This window comes from Malurus melanocephalus, unplaced genomic scaffold (assembly GCF_030028575.1).
Source record: "Malurus melanocephalus ecotype Western Australia unplaced genomic scaffold, MMel_1.1 scaffold_233, whole genome shotgun sequence".
Taxonomy (NCBI): Eukaryota; Metazoa; Chordata; class Aves; order Passeriformes; family Maluridae; genus Malurus; species Malurus melanocephalus.
Genome location: NW_026623465.1, coordinates 793,948 through 818,075, shown reverse-complemented (window position 1 = coordinate 818,075; position 24,128 = coordinate 793,948). Strand labels below are relative to the sequence as shown.

General features: G+C 45.6%; 1 long non-coding RNA gene across 1 annotated transcript in view; it reads right to left on the bottom strand.

Annotated features, from left to right (window-relative positions):
• Positions 1–24,128, bottom strand: part of LOC130578571 (uncharacterized) — a 158,588-nt gene that overhangs the window by 122,830 nt on the left and 11,630 nt on the right. The gene's annotated exons all lie outside the window — the stretch shown is intronic.

The window sequence follows — 24,128 nt, the reverse complement described above, 5'->3', positions numbered from 1 at the left end:
TGTCCCTTCCTTCCTCCTAGAAATCCTCACAGAGCTACTTTCTAAGCAAAGGGGGAATATTTAACRGAGGGAAGATGTGGGTGAAGGGCTGGGAGGAAAGCAAAGACAGATCAAGTCACTTGGTGGCAGACAGGGTGGGTGGGCACCATTTACCCCAAAATGATCTCTCCCTCTGCCCATGAGAGATTTCTGCTGYAACACTATTGTGGATGCGTTGTACTGGGCAGGTTTGGGTTGATTTGATTACGATGCAGTGACTAAAATTTGTTGTTCTGTGACTATGAAATATGGAGTGGGAGAGTTTACCCTCATCAAATACCAAAGGCTGAATAAATAAAACACTGATACTGAATCAAAGTTCTGATAAAACAAGTTAAACGAGTAGATATATTCCTATGTCATACTCATTAAAGAACTGTAAKGGAGGATAGGAAAGGTGGCTTAAAAATGATGAAGCATTCCTAAGTGCAAGTGTTGTCCCAGGCTTCTCAAAATCAGGATTTATGCTGTATCTATACATGGATGTGTGTGTGGATATCTCATACTCTCTGTGGGCTGCAGACTGACCTCCCTGTTTCCATGCAATGCAGRACACAGCTGGCAATGAAAAGCCAGCACTGGATGCTCTGGCATAGTTATCATATCCTCATGCATAGAGGAGAGCTGGGCTGGGCGCAGAAAGGAGGGGAATTTGGRAAAAGTGCCAAATCATCCATCTCCACAGGCGCCAAACACCAGCTGCAGCTGTGAAAATGGATCCCCAAACCCACCAGCATCGTCAGAGGAAGAGGGAAGCTCCTTCCTTGAAATCACTGCACAGAGCCTGTGAMCATGGTGCCACCAGCTCACTGTGGACAACAGCTGGCGTGCTGGTGACATTTCTAAACAGATTCTGTGGCATTTCCACACTGATTCGGGTTCATCTTTCCAAAATCTCTGGCAACTGAAGGAGCTGGATAGGAAAAACAGGCTGACTGCAGATGAAATGTGAACCTAAAGTGCTTGCTGGAATGAGCGCTCATTACATTCAAAGACTCACAAGAGAATTGAGTGCTGTAATGATTTTTTACAAGTTTCAGTGAACAGATGCATTGTGAGCCCCTCACAAAATCTCTCTCCTGAATTCATATTTACCAGCCCTTGGAAGTGTTTTTTTCTTGGAAGATCAAACACCCTGAGTCCTTCCAACTAATTAAATGGATTTCCCTGGGAATAAATTGCAGTTGTCACCTAATCAGATGGTGCATTTTAATATGATGTTGACCTACTAGTGCTGAAGTCTCTGAATTCCACAATGTATTGGTTAGGCTGTGTACCCTGCTTACAACTCCAGTCTAGTTTGTTAACAAACAAGTTCAGAGCTCACTGGAAAAATTTATACCACCAATTCAAGCCCCCATTTCATGTCTCTTTGCTTCTTCCCTCATATCTTTACTAGGGTGTCCCTATGTTTTCCCCCTTTTTTTTTTTTTTTTGCTAGCACTGAGAACCTAGCACATCACCAACATTCCTTGTGTCTTTTTGGATATTATCAACTTTTTGTGGCCGTCCTAAGAAGCTCAGTGTCCCTCAGCTCTGGCTCAAGCCCTCTCCAAAATTCGATGCAAATTCTGAATAAAAGTTTCATCAACATGCCTAACAACTCATGTTTACAGAATAACAGTGCCAGAAAAAAAAAAAAAAAGTCTGAATACAGCAGGCAAAGACACAACAATGATTTCTGAAGTCATTCACTGGGAAGCACTTGAGTTGTCCTGATGTGTYCTACAGCCATCAGCAGTGTCAGCACTTTGTCACTACTGCAGGTGACAGAAACACAGATCAGGTCAAATCAGGTGGAGAAATTGATGCCCTTAATGAAAGATTGCTCATTTACTTTTTACAACCAGGAATGGGCTGATCCCGCAATTCACAGTTTTCAGTGATTTTAGTAGCAATCAGACCAAAGTGCAGAAAATAACCCTGGGAGAGTTGACATTGGGGACTGAAACCAATTGAGCCTTTTGGGATGGTGAGCTTCTTGGGAACAATAACCAGTATTCTTCCCTGGTGGTGTAACTATGAAGCAACTCCATCTGGTAACTCATATCCCCTACACCAGTGAAATACTTACGCCCCAATATCCYGAGTGGCCAAGCCCTGAGTTGCACCTAACCACATTGCATTTGTTCCCTGGAGAAATTCAGAGGGATGCAGTTCCTTGCCAGGAGCTTTTCAGGGTATCACAAACYACGTGCCAACTTCTTACTCATAGTCAGTGTCACAATATGAAAACATTACCAAAGTCTTGCAGTGCAAGTGTTAACACATTTAAGTCCCTAAAAGTGACACTTCTGCCCTAGGTACCAGCCCTGCAGAGCATTRCTCCCAGGGTAAGCAGGAAGACATTTGAGTAGGAGTCAGGCTTTCCAGGGCTCCCGTGAAGAAGCCTCTTTGTGCATGCAAAAAGACAGGTCAGTTATACGAGGTTAAAGCAAACATTGCGTAAAGGAGGTTGAGGACACACCAAAGGATAGGAAACTCCACTAGAAGAACTCGGCTGAAGTTGCAAAGGCCATGGAACAGGCCATGAAAGACACAAAAATGTTTGCACGACCAAAAGGTCAATCACACRAGGTATATGCCTTCAGTAAGATTTTTAGAAGTGGATTTTTTGAAAAAGGAAGCCATTTGTCTCTCTTTTCCCTTTAGACATTTTTTTCCTTCAAACCAATATGAACATTGTATGGCCAAACTTTCTAGCTCTCTGACAAGAAACCATGGTTGGTCAGAAGGGACAGGACACTTCAGTCCCTCTGTTACAGGAAAGCAGGCTAGTGAATTGTTCTCAAACTGGACAGACTTGCTGTGGTTAGTTTGGGGTTTTTAGGTTAAGTGGGGTTTTAATGTTTGGAGGAGAAGCACATTCCAGYGTGATTTCACCACTGAAATGCAGCCATCCCTGGGGTGGAGTCCTGCAGCTGCTGGTGGTGCACATGGATTTTGCTCAATACATCCAAAGAACAACTGAGGATACATCACTCTTTGGGTAGGATGCTGACTTGAGCATTCTTTTTCTTGCTACGTTTGCCAAGGAAAGTAAAGGACTTTTGCTTTCCCTGAGAACTGCTGTATTTTTCAGCTGTATTAATTGCAACCGGGAAGGAGAAGACATGTCCCTCATCAGAAGAGCTGGAGGCTGATGTTGCCAGCCCAGAGGGACATCCCTCTCCAGCCATAACCTGTCCTCCCACTCCAGGCTTTCACTACTACACCTCTTCCCCAATGACCACACAGCACCAGGTTGCTGGGTGCCAACCTGAGAGTCCCTGAGCATCTCAGCATGTGCTGATATTCACCTGGCAGAGTCAAGAGTGATGCCTTCACATCCCCCAGACAATGACTGAGCAGCCAAGGGCTATGCAGGGCTATCAAACACACAGAGCAAGATGTCACCTATTAATTGCTCACACTTTTCCCCCAACCTTCCCTCTCCTCATGCTTTGCCAGTTCACTTCATYCTTCCTCACAGCAGGCTGAAGCCACTTCACATCCTGCTGGCTTTATTCCAGCTGTCTTGACACAACACCGTTTCTCCTATTCCTAATCACGCATTTCCTGGCATCATCCCCATTGGAAAACTCAAGTTCTGATAATATTCGATGACCTTTCCTTTATTGTTTCCCACAGCACTCTTCATCCCCAATAGGGTCTAAAACTGGGATTTGCCTTCCTGGAAAGCCAGACACTGGGGGTGAATGACTCATGACCTTGGCATGTGGCTTCGGCAGCCCAGGACATAAAGGCAGCACATTCCCCCTCACAGCGGATCCAACAGTAGGAAGTATTATTTTGCAGGGCTGTGCTCCGTGATTTCCTAGAAAAGTAACAAAAATGCCACAYGTGTTTGTGTTTCCATGTGAATTCAGCACAAGGAAATCCACACAGGCCACATGTGGTTTAGAAATTGTAGGTGTTGTGAGCCTCGTGTCTGCATAATGTCTTGCCCTTGGTATGCAGTAAACATTCCACATCTTTAGGGGAAACTCCCACATAGGCAGGGGAAGGAGGGGCTTCAAAACCCCAGATCTGAACTTCAGCACAAAGGCACGAGCGGACAATAAATTTTCCATCTGCAAAGGAAGMGTCCAATTTCACCCGCTGATTTTGATACGCTGTTTTAACGAGGAGATTGTGCAAGAGCAATCACAGTGGGACCAAAAAAACTCTGCTCAGCCACATTTAAACTCTGAAGAGAGAAAGATGCCTGAGATTTAAGGGTCTGCYAACCACCAGGTCACACTGCAGAAGTCGATGGGGCCAGATTTCTACCCAGCTTTGCAGCTCACAATCAGAGCCTTGTTCGGAAAGAAAAATCAGCTCTTATCTCACTACCAAAAAAGTCAATATTGCAGAGCACTCAGCTTGGAGCAAGATTCTGGGCAGTTGCTAAATCATATCCTCCATGTCAGAAGAAACTTGACTCTGGATAAATGCAGAGCACTGACTCTGGGATAAATTTGTGCCKTTCACATGGGACCATAAATGTGTCTTTGTCCCTCTGATATGCTCCTCTGACATGACGATGTATGTCCCGACATGGTTTTTTTTATTCCCCCCACTTTATATTCTAARAAAACATATTATAAATAATAATAATGATAATAAAACCCAGTTCTTAATATAGAATAATTTAATCCAAAWGTCAAAGCACATGAAAAGTATTTAAACTGAAGCAAGGATTTGCCTACTGAATGAAGCCAAATATTCCCTTAGATTTTCTGCTGAAGAAAAACTCAGATTTTGGTTAAAGTCTGAATTGAGATTGAAAATTTAGCATTCTTAGGATCATTAAGGTTGGAAAAGACCTCCAACATCATAAAGCCACCATTCAGCACACCTCTGAAGGAGGAGTTGTGTTGCGAAACATGTTTGAGGAATGATTAAAAAAAAAAGAAAGAAAGAAAAAGGCATGAGGTCATTTATATTGATTCCAGGTTGAACTTTGTAGATTAATTATGGAGGAAAAAATAGGTACTGACAGATCAATGTTGACTTTTAAGCTGGTTATTAGAACAAAGGAGGCTGAGCGTGATCTTTAGAGGAAATAGCTTCTGATAGGGTGCTGGTGCTATGTTTCTTAGGTAACTGGACTCTGGCCAAACCATCTGGCTCTTCTGCATTTCTTTCTAACAAAGAGGACTTCACAAAGCCTGGAAGAAAATCCCGCACACAAGGAATGTAAGAATCAAGCTCAGAAATGTGCCATTCAAGGAGATATTTGATACATTTCAGAAGGATTTAGAGGAAAGAAGGTAGGGAAATTAAATACTGAAAAAAAGTGCTTATACCTGAGAAATAAGCTGGACAGTAACTGCTGTTATTATTTAATCCCATGTAGGAAAAAACATCTTGCTATTGAAAGAGAAAGCCTCTTTCCCCTGGGGCAGAAGAAAATGGCAGTCTCAGGGTCACAGTTCCCTAAAGAGACCTTGGATCAGGAAGATCCAGAAAGTATTTTGGYTGCCTTCTTTCCACCAAAACTCAAGGAGAGCCACCTAAATCTGAACACAGTGATGGTTTTCTCTGATGTAGACACCCAAGCAAAACAGCCCCTATCCAAATCACAGCCTACTCATCTCCAGCCTGTTCAGCATCAGGGACAAACACAGGTCTCCCTCAAAGTCCCCTTAATCCACTGCCTTTCATCTTGGTAACTAAAGCAGATTTGGATTCACAGGGATGTCCACTGTGGAGAACAAAATATAAATGTGTCCCCATCTACTCATTTGGAGCACCGTCAGCACATCCAGGCTCCACCTTATATGACAAACCTGTGTTGAACTGAAAATTTGGCAGGGAAAAAAGGGGTAATTAGGACTCTCAGCAGATGCTCCTAATCTGCTCTCCAAGGCACATGGGGGCTTATTGACAAATTCCTTGAGTTCATATCAGTGTCAGAGGAGTTTCTCCCTATTTCAGGCCAGCCAGGAGCTGTCATGTCCTGCACAGCAAAGTTACAAGGTGTCCCTCCTCTTCATCAGCCAGGCTTAGGATCACACAACAACAGGACGCAGCAGAGACACACTGACCTTTGCCAGCTCTGAGACATCCTGGGATATCTCATTTCTCTGTCAAGGCTCATCTGCATTCATTCAGGTTCTTACCCGCACTGGACTTGTGGCAGACGTCCCTATGCAGACAGCAGCCCTGAAGTGACCTGTGACAGCCCCTGGGCAAGGTCAGAGGGTTGCTCCACGCAGGACAGGCAGTAGCTCTCAGCAGGACAAGGTCAGGCTGTTCCAAGGGAGCCACAGGGTCTGTCCAGCAGATGAAGGAGCAGAGCCTCTCTGGGCTGCAGTCCAGGAGGGTTAGAGATCTCCCAGCTGTGAGCTGTGTATATGTGTATGCAAATTTAAACAATTATAACAATTTAAACAATTATTAACTATGAAAGAGAACCTTTTTTATCTCCTTATTCTTGGAGCTTTTGGTTTTCATTGTCCTGGGAATCTTTTATTGAATTGTGGACTTGGAGTATCATGCCAGTGGTTCAATTTAAGWAAGTAACTCTGACCCCATCAAACTTCCCTTTGCTTTTTCTGTTCTTCCAGGCTCCCAGCAACACCAGGGACTACCCTGTGCTCCCAGCTTCTCTGCATGAGCAGGAATGGCAAACTGCTGAAACCACAGAAAGGTGAGATTGACAGAGTTCATCATCAGAGTTAAAGCCAAGGAGCWCTTATCCGTGGGGCTGTGCTCCTCCAGAGCCTCAGGCAGCTCCCTGCCAGCACTGCCCATGTAGGGCCACACAAACTCACCCAACCTCTCCTCTTTCCCACATCCCAGCTCCAYACTTGATTGATTTTGATCTCAGCAAAACTACGCCTTTGCTGCTCACTTTCATCATTAACTCTGTRAGGATCTGCAAGGAACTGGATTTCTTCCACCTCACCTGGAGTGAGGGTCAAAATCTAAAGACAAAACTTTTTGCCTTATCCAGAAGCTTTTTCTCTGCATGAGTGGTCTCAAAGGTGCTGGCAGTAAACGAATTGACTTTTCATTTCACAGTTTTTTAGCCTCGTCTGCCCTAAAACTTTTTCCCTCAAGTGAAAAGGTGCATAAACATCAAAAATCTTTGGACTTAATGCAGATGACAGTTATACAAAGTGAACCATTCCAAAGGGTCACTGGTGCCAAAAGGAGCTGGTCTGCTCTCTCACGTTCCCTGTTTATCCTTTGGGTTCAGAGTACTAAACCAACTCCCCAAATACAGCAAGCCTGCTTCTGGCAGGTTATCAGGGTGCACCTTCCAGCACAGGGTGTGCCAGGCACCAGCACCTGTGCCAGGGAGGAGATGGGAAGGCACAGCTGGGAGCAGGGAGGGGATACAACAGTTCACTGCTGCCAGGATGAAGAAATCAGCTGCGGCATGTAAAATTCACCCTCGCGACTCTGGCTACCAAGGTGTGACTGAAATAGAGCAGAAGACAGTGAACAGAGCTGGAACCATGCACCTCCTGACTGCAGCAATTCCACTTCCCCCTGAAACCTCTCTTTTCTCCATGTCACCAAATTTTTCTGAGAAACAGGACAAGAAACTGCATTTCATATTTTCCATCCTACCTCCTCTCCTGCTGCTAATGATATGATTGCAGAAATTTCAAAAGCACCAAAGAAATGCATTTGCCTGATTTCTAATGGGAAAAAAAGTAYCAAAAACCCCTTTGGCTGCATCACCATAACAGCCCATATATGCAGCCTGCCATAAAGAAGTAATAGCTATTTACTGAGTGATATAAAGATTAGTTTAATGATATAAATACTTCCAAACATTGTTGAAACATTAACTAATCTACTCTCAAAGCAGCTCCTTGCGGCAAATAAAGACTATTCTTTCTGTGTGGAAGGGGGATTAGTGCAGAGATTTCTCTACATGTGCAGCAGAATCTTTTGGCAGTGGCTCTGAAACTGCCAGTGCTATTAGTGACCCCCTTCAGGTTCTGGTGTAAGGGCTGATAGAAACACAAACCTCATCTGGATCCTCTTTAAGAGGAGGATGGGGACCTTCTCACACAGATGTAGATAGTTACCTTCCACTGAGAGGAAACAGCTACTTAATCATAGTAAATTATTCTGAAATAAGCATWATTTTGCTCTTTTTCACTGGATGTCTCTGATTAAAATATGAGAGGCACCAACAACAGAAAACAGGCTCCCGAACTCAGCCAAAATATAGGATAGAAGAGATGATGGTAAAAAATGCTTTCCACAGATATTTCAGACTCTCACAATTATTTTGGTCTATGGTGGTTCAATCACCCTGAAACCACTCTGGTGAAAGGGGTAGGTATAAATACCAGTGTAACGCATCTTTACTCATGTATCCTTAGATTTTAGAAAACARCTACCTATAGAAACAGCCTACTCTTTATCTGGAAAGATAGAAAAAACATTACATAACTGTTCCACCCAACCAAATATTGTATATATCTGAAAAAAATACATAAAGTCACACAAAGCTCAAAAGGCAAAGCATCCCAGTGCTGTAATTCAAATTGGATCAGTTTCTCCCTTTCCAGCAGGCTMTCACACATGATYCTGATTTATCTCAGTTGGTCAGAGMATGGTGCTAGTAACCCACCAAGGAGGGTTTCATCCCTGTATGGGCCTTTAACATGGGWGTTGTAATAATGCAGTAATAAGTTGTAATAAGGTTGTTATAATTCAAGAAGGACCCAGCTTCTCTCCCCAGCAGGGATTTGGATAAACCACACTGAGCTTGGATTGGGCATCTCAGAATTAGAAGTGGCAAACCTGTCCATGCTGTACAGCCCAGGATGAAAGTCTGCTGACACATGTCCCCCCTCTAATATTTCCCATTTTAGACCCAAATCGACTCGTGTTTCTCCGAAGCTGTCACTATCTCCATTTCCTTGTGAAAATTGCAGACTGGAGGTACAACCAACACWGAGCTGAGGTTGTACTGAATGTTGCTCCCACACAGAGCAGAGGAGATTCCCACTGCTGGGAACATCTGTTATTTKGGAGCAGTTACAGAAACGTCTTTAATCCATTCTGCACTGGTCATGTCAGAAAGCAAAGGCAGGGTTATGCAGAGCAAGGCTGGGTGGCCAGCTAAGAGGACACTGGTGCCTTTTGCTCCTCTCTCTTCAAGATGGGAATTCRGTGCTAATCCCAGCTGAGTGGCAGCAAAGTCCTGGCAAGTGCCATCTGCCACATGCCAGCAGGAGCGAGTGACATCCCTGGGACGGGCTCAGCTGCACCAGACAGAGACAGGAGGAGGCCAGTGCAGCTCTGCATCTTCTCTCAGTTCAGTTCATTCAGTAGTTCCAGTGAGTACAGGCAATGGAGAGAACAGCTCTGAGTGGACACCTGGCCTGCCTTGGTCCAGATCAGGRGTTGCACCGGGAGCCCCACACTGAACTGTCCCCACAATCTACAGGGGATGTGCCAGCAAGGACAGATATGCAAAGAAATCTATTTTAAACAAAGCCATAATTCAACAAACGCGCTGAAATATTTTTATTAAACACTGAATGGAAAAAAAAAAACCTTTGAAGCTCCTATTTTGACATTTTTAAAGTAACAAGTCACYAGGAATACTCTGGGGTATTTATAAGAATCTTTGTTTAAATAGAGGTTATAAATAGAGTTAAGGTTTTTATTTGAAGTGAGGATGGGGGGTGGGACCTGCAAGTTCTGTTTTGCTGTGTGGGGTTCTAAGGTGGGAAATTWTGAGTTTGTGTCCAGATTCAGGAAAAAGAARGAAAGGAAGAAAAGACAATAAAATATTTTCCACAGACCAAAACAACTATCCCTGACTATCTCTACTCACCCACCTCCATTGCCTCACCCACATTTCCCCATCAAAACCATCATGAATCAAGCAAGGTTACCTTCACAGTCAGCTAATTAAGGTTACAGAGGCCTGGGCTTAAGGACAGAAAGAAAATAACCTCACTGAAGGATGCAAGCAAYGAAACCCCAGTGGGAACAGAGTCTGGAAAAGTCAGCCTTGTCCTGGCCAAGAGCTTTCCCCCTTGTGAAATGTTTCTGGAGCAGCCAAGGCAGTAAACAGCACATGGAGCTGATGTGCTCCATATGATGGAAACCTGCGAGGAGAAAACCCTCCCWGGCCCTGAACAGTCACAGGAGCTGGAAAGGGGGGCACTTTTTTTTCTTGCCACTGGCTGTAGTCAGGCCATTTYCTGGTCCTGACATTGCCTGCTCTGCTGAGAAGAGATTMTAGTTTACTRGAGGGCTAGGAAAGCCAAGCTGAGRYCCWTGGCACTAYMTGGGGACRTGGCCACTGGCCACYAGGGATGAGAAGGTCACCACAGCACACACCAACCTTCTCTCTGCCACCAGCTTTGTTTTCAAGCAAAAAACCCTCCCCACAGTGAATACTGCAACTTGCCTGGTCAATTTTGTATCATGTCGGTCCAAAAGGAGCATTGTRGTGGAAAAAGAAGCAAAAAATCAGGTGCCTGTCTTGGGGATGGGGCAAACAGCTAAGGCAGGACTCAGGGCAGGTACATCTGCTGCAAACACAACCAGAGCCACCAGTCTCAGCCCAGGGTGTTCTGAAATCAAAGCCCATCTGTGAGGAGCTGAACTCCAGAGCTCAGTGATGGTCCYGGGGGATAACTGAGGGATGCAGCTTTGGCACTTATCTTGTCCCTTCCATGTGGCAATTATAAATCCAGTTGGTTGGATTTACATGTGCCAGCTGGCTCTCTGGAGGTGAAGGGGTGGGATCTTGACAGGATTATCAACTGGGAACACAGATTTAGGTCCAGAGGAGCAAGTGAGCATTTGGGCTGTGCTGCCTCCAGCCTTGGGGAAGTTTCAGCCAGTCCCCCAAAAGCAGTAGGAAGTGTCAGAGTCCAGCCCAGTGGAGAATGCAAACATTTGAGTAAAGCAATCCCAGGAATTGAGGCAATAGGACGGCGTGGCTGGTATTAGAGCAAGGCARGAAACATGTTATAATCCAAAGAGAATGTGATATTTTGCAATGTTTTCTTCTCCAAGATCAGTGCAAAAAAGTCTGAGTAAGAGTTTTTGGCAAACCAAGCTTAAAAAAAAACAAAACCAAAAAAACCCTCAAGATATTATTTTAAGCATTCGATCTGTGCAGGCCTCCCTCCCTAGTTGCTCTCGAATTTAAAGGACAGAAGAGCCATTTTAACCCATAATTTATCTCTTTTCTCAGTGTTAAACAATACAAACCAAAAAGACAAATCAGTCCTGAACCCACAGGCATCTCCCTGCCCAGTGCCCAGGGCCCATCACCTGCATCCTTTGGTATCTGCTTCTTTGTGGCAGTGGACAGATGTCTGCACCCACCTCTCGGGGGCAGATCCCTCCTTTCCTTCCCTCCACCCTGCTCAACCAAGGGAATAACCACCTAGAAAACTCCTCATGTAAAAACAAGCAGGAACCATGGGCTTTTTTTTTGCTAAAACTAAGCCAGGCAAGCAAGGTCTGTAACACAGCTGGGAATTAGTCCACGGTTGAACATCTGCAGATTTACTGTTGCACCCTAATCCAGAGCCCCCCAGCTATTGTGATTAAGTGCCCGTGGGACCAGCCAAGGAATGTAACAAATGCATGGACAAAACAAAAAAAAAAGAGCAAAATACAGTATCTGGAACAGAAACGTCTCATAAGAAAAGCTGAAACAAGGGTGTCAAGTTTTTCCCTCTATGTATAGCAGAGAATTAAAACATGGACCTACRCCAAAACCTCCACACACAAGGGGCAATGATGACTTCAACACCAATTTGAACTCTTCTCAGGCATAAGCTCCAGAGTCTGTCATGGCCCGCTGGAGCAGCTGCTTGGAGGAGGCAAGTGAGGGTGGCAGGACCAAGGCAGGGGCTCAGGAAAGAAGTCATTTCTGAACAGTCACACCAGATAACTTAAGGAAAGCATTTTCAAGAGAGGAACTCACAAACGCCCTTTGTTAAGGGGAGAGAAAAAAAAGATCAGAGTTTAATGCTATGCAGCAATAAAGCCCTCAGTGACTTGCTAACYCGTTTGTGCAGACAGCCAGACTGACACAACAGCAGAGAGACAGCCTGGAATCAAGGAGGGGTCTCACTGTCCAGGGAACTGACCCTGCACACAGCCAATACTCGTGCTCTTCATTCAAGCCCCAGGGCCTGGGCTCTTACCACAGAGACTTCTCTAGAAAGAAAACAAATTTCTCTGCTTCACAGCCAAAGAGACAAAACTCAAACCTATTCACCCTAAAGATTAGTCACAGTAAGAAAATTAGATTAAAAGCTGTTGGCTGTTGAGGGCCCCAGCTCAGGGCTGCTGGGTCCCTGTGAGCTGCAGCAGTTGGAACAGAAATAGGAAAGCGTGCTGGCCTCAAAAATACATTCACTCTTTCTTGCACATAGACCAGAACCCRCAAAATAAGCACAAAGCTGCAAAATGGCTGTTCTTATCCCACTGCTGCTCCAGCAGACATGCAAGCAGGCAGAAAGATGCACTGGGAACAGAATGGGAAGGGGTACAGATGCTTTAAAGACAATGAAAACTCGCTGCAGCAAAAATCCAGCCCGCACCAAAGCATAGTGCTGGAGCGGGCTGCTGACATTCTCTCCACAAGCCATGCTGCCAGGGTAGCCTTTTCCAAATGACATTTCCACCCTATTCGTTTAGAAACACAGCCTGTACCCTTGGGAAGAAGGGGGAAAATGCAAAAACGCAGGGAGATCAAAGCTCTGCAAGTCCATAATATTTTATTAGTTCCTTCCATCTGCCACGCACCAATGACTCCTCGGGAAATAAACCCCCTCTTGAGAACTGCTACCTTTTCCTTGTCGGCTCCGGCTCGGGAGCAGCCTCTATTGTGCTCCTTTATTGATATTTGTTCCGTCTGAACGAGCCCCAGCTCCTCATTCACAAACCAGTCTCTGCTCCTTGAATCGGAGGGCGAGGGAGGGGGAGGGATGGAGGAGGATCTTGCTGCGTCGCTCTTATCTCTTTCACGCTCCGCTCGGTGCCTTCTGCATCAATGGAGACCTCAGGAATCCTCGGGCTTTGTTCTCTCCTGCGTGCGGGGGCTCTTCCTGCTAAAATAGCAGGTAGCAGCAATAACCCTGAGCACACACAATCGTACAAATCCATCTGCCGGGGCGAGGGAAAGATGCAACATGCTGCTTTTGGAAAAAGAAAAGCGCTTTGGGGGAGCAGGGGAGAGGAGGGGGAAAGAGCCAGATTTCCTGAACACCTCTGAATAAGGCAGAGCAGAGGGAGAGTTTCATAATGGAGAAAACTGCCTTGCTCTGCTATTATCAGGATGCAAATGGAGGAATTTGAAAAGCTGACTGCAGTAGATGAACTCCATGAGATGCTGTGCCATGGAAATGGAAAGGCTCCCACACACCCATGGCCCTTCCCACTCCAAAGGTGCTGCAAGCAAGTATTGTCCTGCTTTCTCCTGAGCTGTGAGGCTCTTTCACAAATTTGCAGTGGGGATAAACTGCAGTGAACCCGACTTTCACCATCAATTAATGATGCCCTAAATGGAAGCATCTTAAAATGTTCAAGCTCCCAGATCCCACTCGATGGAATCAACTCAAGCATTCAAAATTGCCCTCAACTCCTGGTTTTAGGAGAATTTGAACTTGTTTCTCTGAAATCAAGCTCCTTGACTGCACACAGGCTCAAGCAAATTGAGAACCTTTTGTTTGGAAGCCCTCAGGACACCAGACCCAAGCAGGGCAGCCTGCCCTGGGCACAGGTCCCACAGTTACACGGGTGAGTGGGTGCAGACACGTGCTCCCATCTGTGTTCTTCATCCATGGCTCTTCTGGCAGAGCTGCAGCTCCTGGGTGAATGATAACCCTGCTCTGTTCTTCATTAGGGCTTTTGTTAATGCACTGCTGGCGACTGCATGGGCAATGCCCACTGTGCTCAGCACCACGCTGGGTAAYGGCTGGCTCCAAGAARGAAATTGCTGCTGCTCCTTCACCCTGGAGAAAGCTGCCTGCACGCATCAGCTGCTGCTTTCCTCTGACCAGAGCCTCCCTCTCACCCTGCTCCATCTGTCTCTATAATTCAGGGCTTGCATTTCATCCAGCCTGGCATTGCCTTTGCCAGCCACTGCAGATGTTCAGATGTGGATATTTKGCTGGTGTGAGATCCTCAATGGCAGGGCAAGTGGAGGAGCTGCCCCTGCCTTTCCCAGAACTCATTCTATAGGGCTCCAACAGCACCTTCTCGTGCTCCCATGCTGAGCCAAGAGCACATCAAGCTTACAAAAGACCTTAAGGTCATATCACCTGCTTCAGAAAGTCTTGCACACAGTGCCCTGGGCCCAGGTTGACGCGGCAGAACAGAACACCTTTTTGTACAAGGGCACATGCACAGAACCAGAGTAGCTGAGTAACTTCCTTGTTCTGCCTGAGAGACACGATGTGAGATACAACGTGCTAGAAAATTATTGTACACAATCTCCACCTGCCAAACAAAAGGGAAGACCAGGTAATGGATTATGGGAAACACAAATATTTTCCTTTTTCAATCCCAAGAGTATGTTTCCCCTTATTTAATAGGGCACTAAACCAAATGCATATCCTGGATATGCATTTCTTGGGGGATGTTTCACTCAGATTATTACCACCTGGGCATTCCCAAGGAAATATAGTTAGAATTAGGGCCCCTGCCAATCTTCCCTCCTGACACCTGAGCATCTGYACAGATGCCACTTTTTCACACCAAAGGCCATGGGAGCCAAGCAATTAAAGCAAAGGATAATTCTGAAACCAGCACTTCATCACCTCTTTTAGGAAAGAGAAATCTCTCTTCCCTAAAGCTTTGCCACTCTCACTCAGTGATTTCAGGAATCAGCATATCTGGATTTTGAGACACATATTCCTTCAGCAGAAAACAATCAGGCAAACTTGGTGAGCTTTCTGTGTGTCCTGCAGATCTCAGAGCAACATTTTGAGCTATAAAGCAATTCATAAAAAGACTTTTAAGCCTTCTCTAGCCTACAGTGCCCCAGCCGCAGTCTGGCCTCAGAAGAATAGCTGGCTGGCCTAAACATCAGAGTGGATTATTGTCCTGAGGGGCAAAGTCAGAGATGAGGCTGCTGCGCGTCATTAAACAAACAGATGGAGAGACAGCCCCAGAGGCTCYGACAGAGCCTGATGCTTTCTGGCTCTGAGTGTGCTTGTTCCAGGGCAGGAGTGGCTCCAGAGCACTCTGTGAAAGGAAGAGATATGGCCATGGGCTGCAGCCTCAGACACTGGAGCTCACTGATGATGAAGAATGGAGGCAAGAAGTGGACAGAGGCCTCTTCCTTCATCAGAAGAGAGCATTTCACAGGGGCTCTGCTGGGATTTCAGAGGGAATCCAAACTGCCCAGAATGTGCTCACAGGTGCTTTGCTGAAAGGACCTCAAGGAACACCCTCAAGTACTCAGACTCAGCCACCATTTCTGGYACTGGCAGCTGCAGCTCTCAGAGGATGCATTTCTTACCACTTTGCTTTGTAGGTCTCTAACATTTTAAAGACAGAGGTTTAGAAGACAGAAATGYAAATTACCAATGTAGTTGTACACATGTCCTTATTCCTCATTAGAATGAATCTCTGTTTTCATAAATGTATAATCAAATAGTGCAGTTCTTCCCAAACAGGGTACTGTTTTCACTCTGCACAAACCCACTGCAGCTCCATCACCATCAGGACAAGGAATGACTCGGTGTAGCATGACTGGATGTCCAGGCCCTTCACCAGCCAGAACATTCCTGAGCTGCCACAACACACTGCTGTGCTTCCTTATCCCCATCCCTCCTCCCACCATGCAGCTGTGGGACAGCAAGGGCTCCAGTCACAGTATGAAAGTGCAGAGACCAATTTCCCAGCCCAGGGAGCAGCAGCTCTCCACCACATCCCCAGCTCAGGGAGCAGGAYGAAGCAGGACTGCCTCCTGTGCACCAGGGGCCTTTCCTGAGGGAAGTGGAGGAAGGAAGATGCTAGAAACCARACCATTTTTCTTCCATCCTGAAAGRAGCAATCATTAGTGCAAGCCTGCTAAAGAGGACCAAATGGGTTCCTTCCAAATATTTTCCTGCAGCGGCCTTGTAGTTTCTATGCTTTTATGGGACCCAAAKGTACAAATCAAACAAGAAAGGATGAGGTAGCTTCCTCAGAATATTATCAACCTTCTATCAATATTATCAACCAGGCAGTCGGCCCTGCTGTGAGCAGCGGATTGGACTAAAAGACCTCCAGAAGTCACTTCCCACCTGARTAATTTTCTATGACATTCCAGAACTAAGGTCAGCACAAAAATATAATGTAGTTTTTGTTTCACTTCTGACTACAATCACTAGTTAGGACCTTTCTATCAGTTCCCCTGAATTTCCTGTTTTGACCTTCAGTGTTCAATCCCAGAGGATTCAAAGGAAGTCTGATGTGGTCTTCCAGCCAAATCAGGCTCTTGAAAGAGGATGAATAACTTSATTTACCACAAATCCCATTCCATCTGCAGAGAAATGGAAGCCACTATACTCCACTGAAACGTCTCATGGCCAGACCTTGTTTCTGATATATCTGGGAGCCTATTCAGGTCAGGACTTTGGGAGGATCCTGCAGGTATAAAAGCAGCCACCTGACAGCCCGGTGAAATGGAACTGAGCAAAGTTTTCTTCCAATCTTTTATTCAACAYGAGTAAGTTCATGACCTCCAGCCCCAGAGAAATCTCATGACTGCACTCTGAAAAAGTTCCTGCTTCAATAGATGCTGCAATTTTAGAAACAGAGGAACAGTACAGTGCTCTGGAGGTCTCCAGATGGGGATGATGCAGCCCATAACCTGTCAGAGAGACATTTTTAAATTGATGCATCCTGTTTACCTGGGGGAGAATGATCTCATCCACCTACCCACTTAGCAGCTTTTGTCATGGTTAGAAACCAAGAGGTATCTCTGGGATGGCAGGAACTTCTCACAGAGTTGTTCTGGCTGAATTTGTGCTAAGCTGGTATTAATATCAGTTCCTTTATCTCCATTTCTGAAAAAGGCTCCAAGCATTTAACAGCTTCAGTAATGATTCATGGGTTTAAATTCCTAAACCTTTTGAGAACAGGAAATTAAAGCCAAGATGAACAATACACACAGATTAAATATATTTAGCTGCTGTGTTTCTTGTTGAGAAACTCAGAGAACTGTTTAGTGGTGCTTTTCATGTGGCTGCTCCATGTGGAAACGATGGCAGCTTATATCTGAAGACAAAATGGCAAAATAAAGTGGGGATGCAGGAAGATACTGTTTTCCTTGTGCTTTCTGCTCTCCAGCAGAGCTCCTCTGGGCAGGGGCTTTCCTCCAGCACCAGATAAAAACAACTAAAGGAACTGCCCACATTACATGGTGGGGCACAAGGCATGAGGGAGRGAATCCACCCTTCCATGGGCAAGTTCATCTAAAAGGAAAACTCTGGGAATGTTYGCAGACAGGGTCACCTTCACTCCAGGTGGACAGTCACAGACTGCACCAGTTACAGCACCAGCTGCTCCATGGGAGAGAACCAGCAAAAACACACAGTTCCCAGCATTCCCTCTTCTTTTTGGGCTGAAGTATCCTTTTTTTTTTTTTTTTTGCATTCATCCATGCCTGTGTTGAGTCAGGAATCAAAAGCATCCCTCAGAGCCCCGATGCARTGCCCTGGCTGCTCGGTCCCTGCTCATCCACTCTCTCGGGGCTGCCTGTTGACAGCTGTTTCATAGAGCCAAGGATCCCAGCCCTTTGTTTTTCCCTACCTCATTAGCTAAACTAACAATGACACCATATAAAATACCACCCGGCTCGGCCRTCTGGGAGATGCAAACCCATGGAAAACTATCTTGGAGACAATTTTAGAAACAGGCTGTGCCTCTGCCAAGTGCTGGGATCAGCGTGGCAGTGGAGTGCTCCACTGCAGTTCTTGGAGAGCCAGGAGCACACTGAGCTGAGCCCACTGAGGGAGCACGGTCAGGGAGATACCAGGGGCCTGAGCTATCACACTGCTAAGGCTTGCAACTCAAAGGGCTGTTGATGACCAAAATATCAGCACCAAGTGATTTTTTGGGAATAAATTTGAGTTATAGATACTACCTCAGGCTAAAGTCTTAAATGTCCTTATAACATCTTCTGTTAAGACAAACACCATAAAGCTGACTACCTGGACAGGAAACACATTTCCACATGACTTTCAGCACCAGGTGTTTAAACCTAAGCKGCCACAGAAGACCAARACTGAATAAAACAAAAAASAAAGGAGCTCAGGGTGGTAGGCCASCCCTCAGTATCYTCACAGACAAAACAGAAGGACATGTCTGACGTRAGTTAGAGCAGCCTGTTCAACTCATTCAGCTCAGCACTCGTCTCAGACAACCAGCTTGAATCCTTTCAAGAAAAGTCACCCAGGAGCACAAAGTTCAGGAGAAGGTGAGGTGACCCCACTGGCAGCCACAGCTTTGGTGATGGATGAAGYGGTTTCAAGTGAGGTCAGTTTAGCAGCACCCATCCTGCTGGAGAGGAGGGGGAGTGCTCTCAAACCCTTGAGTGGGAGATGTGAGGATCAGAAGGGAACAAGGGCCCTTCTCAGTGAATTTCAGGACAAATAAGAGGTGAACTGCAGGCAGGTGAGGACAGTAAGGCTGCACTTCACCCTGTGCTGCATTGCTCCCCAGCCCACACAGCCCCAAAATCATGCTGTTTCCCCCCAAGGAAATAAGGCAGTCAGGATTATGTTAAGCCAAGTGCTTTTGTGGAGAAATCTGTTCTGATTTTCACTGGTGAGCACTTTGTCTTTCAGCTTTCTGCCCTTGCTGACTTGCTATAGAAATAGGGAATGTATTTGGGGTGCAGAAAAAGTCTAAACAACTAAACCTGTGGATGCAGGAGGCTGCATTTCTTCTCTAAAGCTTCCAGTCCCTTCTATAACCCGATGACATTGGTTACTTCTGCAGCTCAGCTACCCAAGGCACCTTCTGCTATCCAAAATGCAAAGTGGGTTYCATTAAGCTGCATAGTTAAGAAAACTGATGGCAGAAGCAAAATGGTCACTTTGAAAACAAGAACCAGGAAACCAGTTTCTTCTGGATGATATTTCCATCAACCACCAGTATAATTTCTTGACTAATCCTGTTGCCAAATCTGGATTTGAGCAGTTTGGTCCTTAAAAAAAAAACAAAATCTCTCCCCGCCCAAAAAAAAAAAACCCTAAAATCAAACTCCATGAAACTATTTACAGTATTAGAAAAAAACACTACAAGACAGAAATATGTCCCGTTTATCACTTAGCTCTGGGTTGTTGTCCAGCCATGAAGACTGACATTTTGAGGTTTAGAAAGAATTCCTCCATTGTTCAGGAGAAACCAGCATGAAGTGAATCAACCCACTRAAAAGCTGTAGTATTTTCCTCCCAGTGGCATGCAAGCCAACAGTGAGGGAGGAGATATACAGCTATAAAGGTCTTCAGTGTTTCAGAAAGATTCACTTGGGAAAAGAGAGGGGTCAAAGTAATGTGCCTCTTCAGCTGGCAACTCAGTGTTTTGTCATTGTCTCAATACTTCCAGATTGGTCCATATACCTAAAAGTTTCATTCTTTAAGGGTGTTTATTTAGTTTGGTTGGGGTTTTTTGTTTKGTTTTGTTGTTAKTTTTGTGTTTGGGGTGGGGCATTTGCACGAGAGGTACTGCATTGTCTCCTCCATTCCTCAAAAGACAAGGAGTACAAATACAGCACTAGAGATACTAAAGACAGCTTAATATTCCACATTTTCCTTTCAGATCAGCCAWATGGGATTCTCTTGTGCTCACACTGGAGTTCTTCTCCTCACACCAGATATAGAAATATCTCCTTACATGCAAAAATACAAATTACACAAYGRATTCCCAGTTCAGGTCCTGTAGCCRCCTACACAGGGRGTGACTCTMCATGTATGTACRTGAGTCCTCCAATTTRGCCCACTTGCACAATTCTTCACTTTTTTGACATGTCAACATCCCTCTGATCCTTCATGGGCAAGAAAGYCAAGAAACAGTTTGGTAAAATTTCATGTTTGCTCACATCAACTACTAGACAATTCCCCCTGCTCCTTTTTCTGAGCCTCCAGGAGATGGCTACAGGAAGCTGGCTACTGATGGCCAYTGCTGCCAGCACACAGCTCCCTGCCCTGCTCTCCAGCCCCAGGCAAGCTCTGCTGTTSGGGGATGCCCAGCCTGGGTAAGGTCCTTCAGGGACTCAGACTAATGCACCAGAACAAAACACCCCAGCAGCCTTCTGCTCTAGTGAGCAGCCACAGGCCACTCAAGCAATAACACATGTCACACCGAGACACTGCTTGAGCCAAAATGCATGTCAGCGAGTTAAAGGCTTGTTCCTCACACTCAGCATCATCCCCTGCAGCTCCTAGGCTCTCCTGAGAGGAGAGTCAGCTGCAGTCAGAGCACCTGCACTGAAGAGCCCTCATTAACACAGAGCTCCTCCCTGTCTGGGGTGCTGAGGACCTTCTTGTGTCTTCAGTGCCAGCGCTGAGACAGAGCATCTGAAACACACACAGACACAAGAACCCACTGAGAGCCAGATTCTCTGCTTCACAGAAACTCTGCATGAGCTAGAGGAATCAGGGAATCTCAGGGTGTTCTGTCAGACCAAAGTCACTTGAACATCGTTTCCAGGAGCTGAGTATAATCAAGGAAGAAGCTCTTCTGCACCCACAGCCAAAGTTGCAGCAAATGCAACATTCCCCTGGCTGATGGACAATTCGGCCCCATGCAGTTCTGCATGTTTCCTTATGAGYCCACAAACTTGCAGTGATAAGCACAGAGCAACTCCATCAACTTCCACCTCCTCCTTCATCCCCTTTCCAGAGTATTGATGCCGTCAGCTAGACACAAACGTAATTTCTCCCTCCTGTTCCCAGGCCACAGCAAGGCACAACCATTTCCACTTGGGAACAARCTCAGCCAGTATTTCACCCCACCAGGGATGCCCTGGCTGTTCACAATCTCCTTGAAGGCACTGTGCCACAGATTGCCCTTGACAAGTTTAATTTTCTCAAAGCCTGACCAAACCTAACTGTCTGGCCACAACCAGGTCAATCACCAGAACCCCCCATCTTGGATAAAGATAATTTTCACATTTTCAGTAGGAAAACTGGAAACCGATTGAGCACCCTTGTACAAAACATGCATTTTTGTGCCTTAAAGGTACATTTAAGTTGTTGAATTTTGACAGTTTTCTAGGAAAAAAAAGGTAATTGAAATGAGAGCTTTTGATGGCCTCTATTATTTTTGCAATGTTCTTCACCTGAAATCCAGCCTTGGGGGTTTGTTTTAAAAAAAAGCAAAAAACCCACCAAAAACCAGAWCTCTCCAAATTCTCCACAAAAGAGAAAATGTAGCCCTTAACTCTCTTTTGAAACGTACCTTTTGCACCCTAAGGGTTGAAAGCTAYGCCAGGGGCTGCCTCAGAGCAGGATGAAGGCATCCTGGTGGGACAGGTTTGTAGGCTGCAGCTCCAGACACTTGCAGCACACTTTGCCTACCAATGTACCACGACCCTCATGGAAAATCTGGGGTCACCCTGGCTAAAATTATGGGGAAACCCCCAACATTTTTTTCATGATAAAGCAGTTGAGAAAGAGGTTTGACAGCTGCTTATCTCAAACMCAACACTTCAGTTAGAGGGTCCAGCCCTGACTCCCATTCCACTTTTAAGCCTCRCAAACACTTCATAGTCTCCTCCTCCTGTAACAGCTCACGCCTTGAGTGAGGACTTGAGCTCACTCCATGAGCTCTCCTCATGGCCTGTGGCTACTCTGGTAGGACCCTGGCATTTCCTGACCTCCTTTGTATCCACCCCACACATACACTGTGCGTGCTGCCCATGCCTACGCAGTGTTGCCTCTCCTTGAGCAATGTGTAAAGTACTGGACTCACGTGCAGSTTTACCAGAGGGCAGGCTAAGGAAGCCATGAGGTGATTCAGGGAAGAGCCGGACTCATCCCTCGAGCTTCACTCTGACCCCAAGGATGGTTTGATCTGCAAGGTCATTCAGCACTGGGAAGCAGTCTGGGCATTCTGCAGAGGATTTCCAATACCCTCACGTRTAAGATGGGCCCCCAACGCACAAAAGGATCAGCCAGAGACAACCGGTGCTTGAACAGGAAAAAGTCTAAAATTCTACCCAAATTTAGGAACTTCAGATGTGTGCTTGGCTTTGAAGAGTGATGATAATCCAGCAGGATTTGCGTAGAGCCACCGTGAGAGGTGAGAACAGGTTCTAAATACAATCCTACATTACTGCATTTTAAGCACTCCAGTTGGATCTTTTTGGCATTACAGTGACAATCTTGGCATCATCACTCCCACAGTTGTCTGCAATTAACAGTTGCCACATTCAGGCCTCATTGTGTTTGTTAATGTCCAGGTCCTGCCTGCTGCCTCACCAAGGTGGCAAATGAGGCAGCAGAGCAGGACAGGAGGTGTTCTGCTGGAGGAACCTCARTTCCCCTTCTTGACCTGCATCAGGCTCCTTTTGGCCCATTTCTCTAGCCTGTTCAGGTCCCTCTCAATGACAGCGCAACCCTCCGATGTCCCAGCAACTCATCCCAATTTTGTACTGCCTTCAGCAGAAGAATACTGACTAATGTTAAAGTACTTATAAAAAGAAAAAAAAAATTCACAGTTTGCACCAAATACATGATCTTATGTGATCCCACGAGGCTGTACCTGAAGTCTGCAAATGTGTGAACAAACTTCACGTTCATGTGAAGCATGTCACGTGTGCATGACCAGCTCACAGCTTAAAGAGCTCAGATCCAACAGCCAATCTCATGTATTGCTACTGGAAAAGGGAGAGTCTTACAGAGAGATGATGATATGCATCGTATTCAGTCATTCCTTCCTTCTTTAATTTTATTGGTAAATTACAATTATATAATTAAAAACTAGCAGCTGCAACTATCCTGCCAATATCCTCTATGGATGACTCACCCCCTTGTGGGGTTTTTTTTGGGATGTGTTTCTGAGGAAATAGAAACACACTGGTGTCTTTCCCTTGCTTCCTTACAGAACACATTCATTGCTCTCCTGCTTAGATGCTGGAGTGCATCTCCGTGGATCCTCTCTGTGTCAGGCTRCAGGAGCTGCTTGATTTCTTGGATCATGTGCACAGTGGGAGTCTGAAGGAGGTAAAGGAGTGTCATATCACACCTGCCTCTGTCACTGGTGTGACAGAAATGAGAAGGATGAAAATACCCATGAGACGGGAAGTAACTGAAATAAGTGAGGCAGAGAAATGAAAGAAAGCACTGCCCTGGACAAAAAGAGGCCATATGGTGCTCTGGCCAAGGGATGACAGCCAAGTGACAGCTGAGTTTTAGTGGTGGATCACGGGGCATACCCAACGCTGTATTACATGACTTTGCAAGGCCATGAGAAACTGAAGTGAGGGAGTGAAGGCGTCCCAATTCTTTCCCTTTTTTTTCTGTGGGATGCTGGGATTTCAGAGCTTTYCCCTGCTGGAGGGAGCTGTCTGCCCTGGAGGTTTTCCTGCGCTCTGGCACAGCTTTTGATGTGCATCAGGCTGAGTTCTGGTGTCTTGAAGCTGACTCAGGCTTGGCCCGCTGAGCTTTGCGTGCTGGCCATGAAAGGAGCTGATCCCCCACTGCTGGCAGATGCTGAGCTTTTCTGATGTTCCATATTTTTAAGTGCTTGTGGGACTTCTGCTCTAGAATGCTTCCCTTTAATTTCCATTTAATTTCCTTAAAATTGTCACTGGAGCTGTTGATATCTCTGACGTGTGTCAAATGCATCCTTTYCTCTGCTCTCTTTCTCCCCCACTATGCAGTACATATAAAGATTTTAAAAAAGATTTTCAGCTCAGCACTTCACTACCTCCTCCACATTTTCTTGAGCATTCAGCTCTTTTTTTTTTTTAATACATTTAAAAACCCTAACGTAGTGCACCCAATTGAATGCATAATTGTTTCAAGTAGAGTTTCCCCGGAGAATTATATAATCTCAACCTGTCTCCTTTAGGCAGCATATAATCATACAATCTACTGGCTCTTTGTTTCTCCTCTTTATTCTTCCTTTTTTTTTTTTTTTTTTTTTTT